Raw genomic sequence first — 7645 nt, 5'->3', positions numbered from 1 at the left:
TGGAAATCTGTCTGGACCCTTTTCGTGATATAAGACTCACACAAAGCGACGAGGAGTTTCCTTCCAGGGTGAAGTCCCGACTGTTTGTTAAAACTGGACACAAAGAGACAAATGATCACGTTGGTCCTCAGACTGTTGATGCTGGAGATATTAAATTATAAGCTTTAAGGGTTTTTTCTTTTTCATTGCAGGAATCTTAAGGCTTTGGACATTCACATATTTTCATAATTTGGGAGCTTTGAGCTGTATTTCTGCCAGACTTGAAGCCTTTTGATTTCAACGACAGACCTCTGTGTACTGGGAAGCTTCTAACCGGCTGCTTATTTCTTTTTTAGCGTGTGTAAATGATACATATTGTGATTTTTAGCACAATAAAATATATCTACGTGACAACCGTCCTCGACAAGAAGGTGATATAGAAAGTCTGTGGTGTTACAGAGGCTCCCATCGGACACAAGGAACTACATGTGAAGGTTTTTTTAGGATACCTTGAATGTTTGTAGTCGGTTTTGCACTCTTGTATTAGCTGCTTTTATAGCCACAGTTTGTTCAAAATGACATGTTTAGCACGTCATTAATGTGCAGCCGAAGAGAAAGGAGAATCTTGTTTAGGAAATGTTTAGTAATAAAAGTTAAGCCTTCAATTTGTGCTTTATTGACATTTTTGATCATTTCTTCTGCAGTAATTAACTCCTGAATGATTCTTGAATACTTTCCATTTACACAACAAATCATCTGCTGATATTTAATAGATGCCATTGTTTCCTTCCAGATTTGAAAGTCTTGATATAAATGAACTTTGAACAGAATCTTTCTTCCCTCAGAGTTCGTCGATGGGTCGTCTTCCTCCTCCACTGAAGATGTAAGTAAAGGGTAATTGTGACCCTTCGTATGCCTTGATGTTAATATCTCTACCTGTAAAGTGGAGTACTATCAGTGATGTTAAATAATGCGTATCGATTGGGAACAACATATCTCATATTGCTTTGAAATACAGCTAAAAATTCAAAGTAACACGGGCTGACTAATTCATAGAACAGCCACCATCTTCTCCACGTCTCCAATCACCCCTAGAACACTTCTCAGTAAAACTGCCCTTATGTGTCAACACAAAATCGTCCGCTAATTCAGCAGCTCTAAGCACGGTGGAATGTTTCTGCTCATTTACATAAGTGGCCACACGCTGAGGGATAACCTCTTTAAACTGTTCCAAGACAATGAGTTCACAAAGACCTTTGCTGCCGCGCTGCACCGCTGAAAATGAGAAATCACGAATAAACCCCACACGTGTCTGCTTATCCCCCTTGACCCAACTTCTGACGATACGCCTCAGGAACCAGTTCGTATGACATTGCTGATTTTACTCTAGCATAGTCCAAAGCATTTTCGCCACAAACAGCTGAATAGGCCTCCTGTGCTCGCCCAGTGAGTACACACTGAAGTAACAGCACTCTGTCCGAATCTGACCAGTTTCTTTCCTCTGCTATGCGTTCAAATAGAGTAAAAGAAATGTCAGGGTCACGCTCATTAAACTTTGGCACTAACCGCAAGTCAGAAATAATATCGCCACTAATGCCGGCCTATCAGAACCATCCTCCACCGGAGCAAGCGTGCCCTCTCCAATCAGCCGTAATCTAGCATATTCCACCTCACATTTAATCTTTTCCACCTCCAGCTCCTTCTCCACCTCTAAACGCTTCTCTACCTCCTGCTGCTGCTGACCCCTCAACTGCAACCTCTCCGGCTCAAACTGCACGGCCAAAAGCTCCTTTTGCTGCTCGAACGTCAAACCAGCTGTCTGAACCACTACCGGCACGACCCCTGCCGCACCAGACTCACTCTTCTGCAACACCACCTGCTCAAACAAAGATGACAGCTTTAAATCTCATGTTTCCGCTTGCTCCCTTCAACAGCAATTCCATAATGCTCTGCTATTTCAACCAACTGCGCCTTCTGGCAATCGTCTAAGAAAGACACTGAGGGGACATCCTCAAACACCAACAAAGAAGCCATAGTATATTGCCTGTAACCAATCAGAAAGCCAAGTATTAAACTGCCAACACGCATGGGCGAAAGTCAAAACCCAACAGAGAATTTTCCCCCTAACTGCCTAACCAAAATCTGACTAATCTCACCTCGTCTTCATGTGGCTTGCGGCGGGTAATTACGCACTGGAACCCGGCGGAGTTATGGAGCGACCTGCACGCAGGTAACACCAAAAAAATCTCGCGGATGTGCCCCCGAGACAGCTGTCCGAAAACAGCTGACACTAACCACGTCGCCACAACACTATGAAAAAAACAAACAGAAGCAACCCGAGGGGAAACGCCACTTGAGCCTAGCGGGGAAAACTCTTTACAAACGCGTAACAAGCAACATCGTACCTTCTGATTGGCACACAACACCTGACGACACTAAAGTTTCCAGAAACCCCCAAAAACATGATGTGTCCCCAAATAGCACACAGCTGGACCACATCAACTAATCAGCTGCTCAAATGACGCCATGTGCTCCGAGCACTACACAAACTTTCTAGAAATAACCCGTAGGACGAGCCCCCATTTGTTGCGACCTGGCTCAAAAGGCCACAACAAAAAGGAGACACAACATTTCAACGGGTAGAAAAAGATGTTTATTAAAGAAAGTAATTCAAATTAGCCAAACTCATAAAGTGCAACAAAGTGGAGCAACTGAGAAAACCCGTACTTCATACTCAACCAAAACCCAGGTGTCTGCAGGGGAAAGCCGAGAGAGAACCGAGAGGAGCAGAGAGGCTTTAAATAGCTGCAGGACACCAGACCCAGGTGCCCTGAGTTAATGCACAGCCAAAGCAGCACAGACACAACAGCCACACCCTCTCTACTGATGGCTCCACAGGGGCATCACACACGGGCTGAGTAATTGAGATATATAAATGGCCATTTTGTGGTCGATGCAGACACATCAACAAATCTTCCTGGGTCATTTCTCCTCCTCCTTTTTCTCTCACCATCCTTTCTTCCACAGCTTCACCATCTCTTACTGGTTTTTGTTTTGTCCAGAGGTGGGAAGTAGTGGAGTACAAATGCTTCGTTACTGTACTTAAGTAAATTGTTTCTGGTATCAGTACTTTACTCCAAGACTTATTTTTCTGACGACTTTTTACTTTCTACTTCTTACATGTTGAACTCAAATACCTGTACTTTCTACTTCTTACATGTTGAACACAAATACCTGTACTTTCTACTTCTCACATGTTGAACTCAAATACCTGTACTTTCTACTTCTTACATGTTGAACTCAAATACCTGTACTTTCTACTTCTTACATGTTGAACTCAAATACCTGTACTTTCTACTTCTTACATGTTGAACACAAATACCTGTACTTTCTACTTCTCACATGTTGAACTCAAATACCTGTACTTTCTACTTCTTACATGTTGAACACAAATACCTGTACTTTCTACTTCTCATATGTTGAACACAAATACCTGTACTTTCTACTTCTTACATGTTGAACTCAAATACCTGTACTTTCTACTTCTTACATGTTGAACTCAAATACCTGTACTTTCTACTTCTCACATGTTGAACTCAAATACCTGTACTTTCTACTTCTTACATGTTGAACTCAAATACCTGTACTTTCTACTTCTTACATGTTGAACTCAAATACCTGTACTTTCTACTTCTTACATGTTGAACACAAATACCTGTACTTTCTACTTCTCACATGTTGAACTCAAATACCTGTACTTTCTACTTCTCACATGTTGAATCCAAATACCTGTACTTTCTACTTCTTACATGTTGAACTCAAATACCTGTACTTTCTACTTCTCACATGTTGAACACAAATACCTGTACTTTCTACTTCTCACATGTTGAATCCAACTACCTGTACTTTCTACTTCTCATATTTTCCAAGCAGGCTGGTTCCTTTAGTCTGAATGTGTGTTTGGTGGTGTGATCATTATTATTTAAAGTCATTGCGTGCCTATTGATTTGAAGACGATCCGTGTATCCATCAGAGTATTTTTAAACACGAGTATCTGTACTTCTAATTGAGTAAAGGATGTGCGTACTTTTGCCCTCTCTGGTGTTGTGTATGAGTGTGTATGAGTGTGTATGAGTGTGTATGAGTGTGTATGAGTGTGTATGAGTGTGTGTGAGTGTGTATGAGTGTGTATGAGTGTGTGTGAGTGTGTATGAGTGTGTATGAGTGTGTGTGAGTGTGTCCCTCTGGTTCTCTCCTCTCTGAGGTGAGGAACCACTGAACATGGCTGCACACACCCAGCTGGTAAAAACATCAAACAAACAATGCAGCAACAATCAAAGTGTGCCGGGCCGCAGCCGCTGGGATGAGTGTCATAAAAGCAGAGTTTGGATTCAGACGTGGAGTGTGGCTTTTATTCCAGAGCTTATTTCAGTCTCGCGGGGTTTAAGGCGTAAACAAAGTGGATTAGATAATTGCCGCGTCACTTCAACCGGCTGCAGATTTGAAGCGTCAGCACGTTGCTCCTCTGCCACGGGGAACTAAAGTGGCTCTTTTTTTCTGAGGACAACACTTATTCCAAGGGGTAAATTATCCAGAAAGTATATTTGCTACCTCGGTTAAATCATGCTTGTGTCTCTGTAAGTGATTTTACAAAATGTTCTCTCTATAGAGAACATATATTCGAGATCATCTTTTCTCCGCTTGTGACGAATGCTGTTATTATTTTGGTAGTTATTTGAGAAATCTACCACAAAATACCTTTATTTTTTTATGTTAGATTAATGGAGGCGTTTCAGGCAGAGGGGGAGTGTGTGAGAGAGAAACTCCCTCTGTAGGGAACACAGGGATTTTAGCCTTTGCAGACCATTGTGTGTGTGTGTGTGTGTGTGTGTGTGTGTGTGTGTGTGTGTGTGTGTGTGTGTGTGTGTGTGTGTGTGTGTGTGTGTGTGTGTGTGTGTGTGTGTGTGTGTGTGTGTGTGTGTGTGTGTGTGTGTGTGTGTCTCTCTCTCACGCGCCTCTCTCTCGTGTGTGTGTGTGTGTGTGTGTGTGTGTGTGTGTGTGTGTGTGTGTGTGTGTGTGTCTCTCATATGTGTGTGTGTGTGTGTGTGTGTGTCTCTCTCTCATGTGTGTGTGTGTGTGTGTGTGTGTGTGTGTGTGTGTGTGTGTGTGTGTGTGTGTGTGTGTGTGTGTGTGTGTGTGTGTGTGTGTGTGTGTGTGTGTGTGTGTGTGTGTGTGTTCAGGTAGAGAAGGAGCTAAGACCTGAGTTTGCAGTAATCACGGAGGTTTGCATTTTTCCCGTTTTTTCTCCTGAGCTGAAGTCATTATGTGCCGAGTGAGTTCCGTGACCTCTGGGCCCTTGAAAGCTGTAAGAAAGAGCATTCCTCTGTTAAATATTCTGCAGATACGTGTCCGACAACAGCGATACACGCCAACAGATTAACTTTCAGCCCGACCTTCCTGTGAGAAGCTTGTAAAACGCAGAGTAAGGAGTGTGATGTTTCCCAGACCTCACACACTTATTTCTCTCCTGCCTCCCTCAGGAACATGGAAAACACTTCACTTCTGTACATCCCCAAACACACACAGCAACAACGTTACACTCCTGTTTCCAGGGTGTTGATTTGCTTTGAAACAGTATATAAATCGTTCATAAAAAGCTCCATAAACCTCTTAAGCATCTGCCTTACAAGGATGTAAAAGACAAACAATTGCACGTCACAATTAATGTTTTTATTGTGCAGTCACACCCTTTTTATTTCTGGTTCATTAGCATCACATTGAGAATATCATCATGCTGTTGAATGTTAAGTTTCTGTTTTTTAGTTCATTACTTTGAGTAAACCTAATAAGGGTCTGGACTTTTGCATTGGTTTTTTATAATGCTATATGTGAATATTAAAAAACAATGCAATATTATTATCAGATTTTGGACCATATTTTCCACCTTTAACTGAAACTTAAGAAATGTTATTTCAATCAGGAGAGACGGTTTTGATGTAAGAAGAATACTTATTTATTGCCAGGAATACACAAATTAATGTAATGGAGTTTTGGCAATTAGGCCCCGTTGTGCAGGAGTATCATTCGGGAGGGGAGAACCGATCCGATGAAACCCCCCGGGGTCTAGACCCTGGTGGTGGTGAAGGGATAGTTGGAGTCGGTCTGAAGGGGAGTGGCTTAGCTTGACCCTGGTGGTGGTGAATGGATAGTTGGAGTCGGTCTGAAGGGGAGGGGCTTAGCTTGACCCTGGTGGTGGTGAATGGATAGTTGGAGTCGGTCTGAAGGGGAGGGGCTTAGCTTGACCCTGGTGGTGGTGAATGGATAGTTGGAGTCGGTCTGAAGGGGAGGGGCTTAGCTTGACCCTGGTGGTAGTGAATGGATAGTTGGGGTCGGTCTGAAGGGGAGTGGCTTAGCTTGACCCTGGTGGTGGTGAATGGATAGTTGGAGTCGGTCTGAAGGGGAGGGGCTTAGCTTGACCCTGGTGGTAGTGAATGGATAGCTGGGTCGGTCTGAAGGGGAGGGGCTTAGCTTGACCCTGGTGGTAGTGAATGGATAGTTGGGGTCGGTCTGAAGGGGAGGAGGTTGACCCTGGTGGTGGTGAATGGATAGTTGGAGTCAGTCTGAAGGGGAGGGGCTTAGCTTGACCCTGGTGGTGGTGAATGGATAGCTGGGTCGGTCTGAAGGGGAGGGGCTTAGCTTGACCCTGGTGGTGGTGAATGGATAGTTGGGGTCGGTCTGAAGGGGAGTGGCTTAGCTTGACCCTGGTGGTGGTGAATGGATAGTTGGGGTCGGTCTGAAAGGGAGGGGCTTAGCTTGACCCTGGTGGTGGTGAATGGATAGTTGGAGTCGGTCTGAAGGGGAGGGGCTTAGCTTGACCCTGGTGGTGGTGAATGGATAGTTGGGGTCGGTCTGAAAGGGCGGAGGTTGACCCTGGTGGTGGTGAATGGATAGTTGTGGTCGGTCTGAAGGGGAGGGGCTTAGCTTGACCCTGGTGGTGGTGAATGGATAGTTGGGTCGGTCTGAAGGGGAGTGGCTTAGCTTGACCCTGGTGGTGGTGAATGGATAGCTGGATCGGTCTGAAGGGGAGGGGCTTAGCTTGACCCTGGTGGTAGTGAATGGATAGTTGGGGTCGGTCTGAATGGGAGGAGGTTGACCCTGGTGGTGGTGAATCGATAGTTGGGGTCGGTCTGAAGGGGAGGGGCTTAGCTTGACCCTGGTGGTGGTGAATGGATGGTTGGAGTCGGTCTGAAGGGGAGGGGCTTAGCTTGACCCTGGTGGTGGTGAATGGATAGTTGGAGTCAGTCTGAAGGGGAGGGGCTTAGCTTGACCCTGGTGGTGGTGAATGGATAGTTGGAGTCGGTCTGAAGGGGAGGGGCTTAGCTTGAACCTGGTGGTGGTGAATGGATAGTTGGGTCGGTCTGAAGGGGAGGGGCTTAGCTTGACCCTGGTGGTGGTGAATGGATAGTTGAGTCGGTCTGAAGGGGAGGGGCTTAGCTTGACCCTGGTGGTGGTGAATGGATAGTTGGGTCGGTCTGAAGGGGAGTGGCTTAGCTTGACCCTGGTGGGGGTGAATGGATAGTTGGGGTCGGTCTGAAGGGGAGGGGCTTAGCTTGGCCCTGGTGGTAGTGAATGAATAGTTGAGTTCGGTCTGAAGGGAAGGGGCTTA

Source organism: Notothenia rossii, assembly GCF_949606895.1.
Source record: "Notothenia rossii genome assembly, chromosome: 7".
Taxonomy (NCBI): domain Eukaryota; kingdom Metazoa; phylum Chordata; class Actinopteri; order Perciformes; family Nototheniidae; genus Notothenia; species Notothenia rossii.
The sequence above is the reverse complement of the archived record's forward strand: the minus strand, read 5'-3'. Positions refer to the sequence as shown.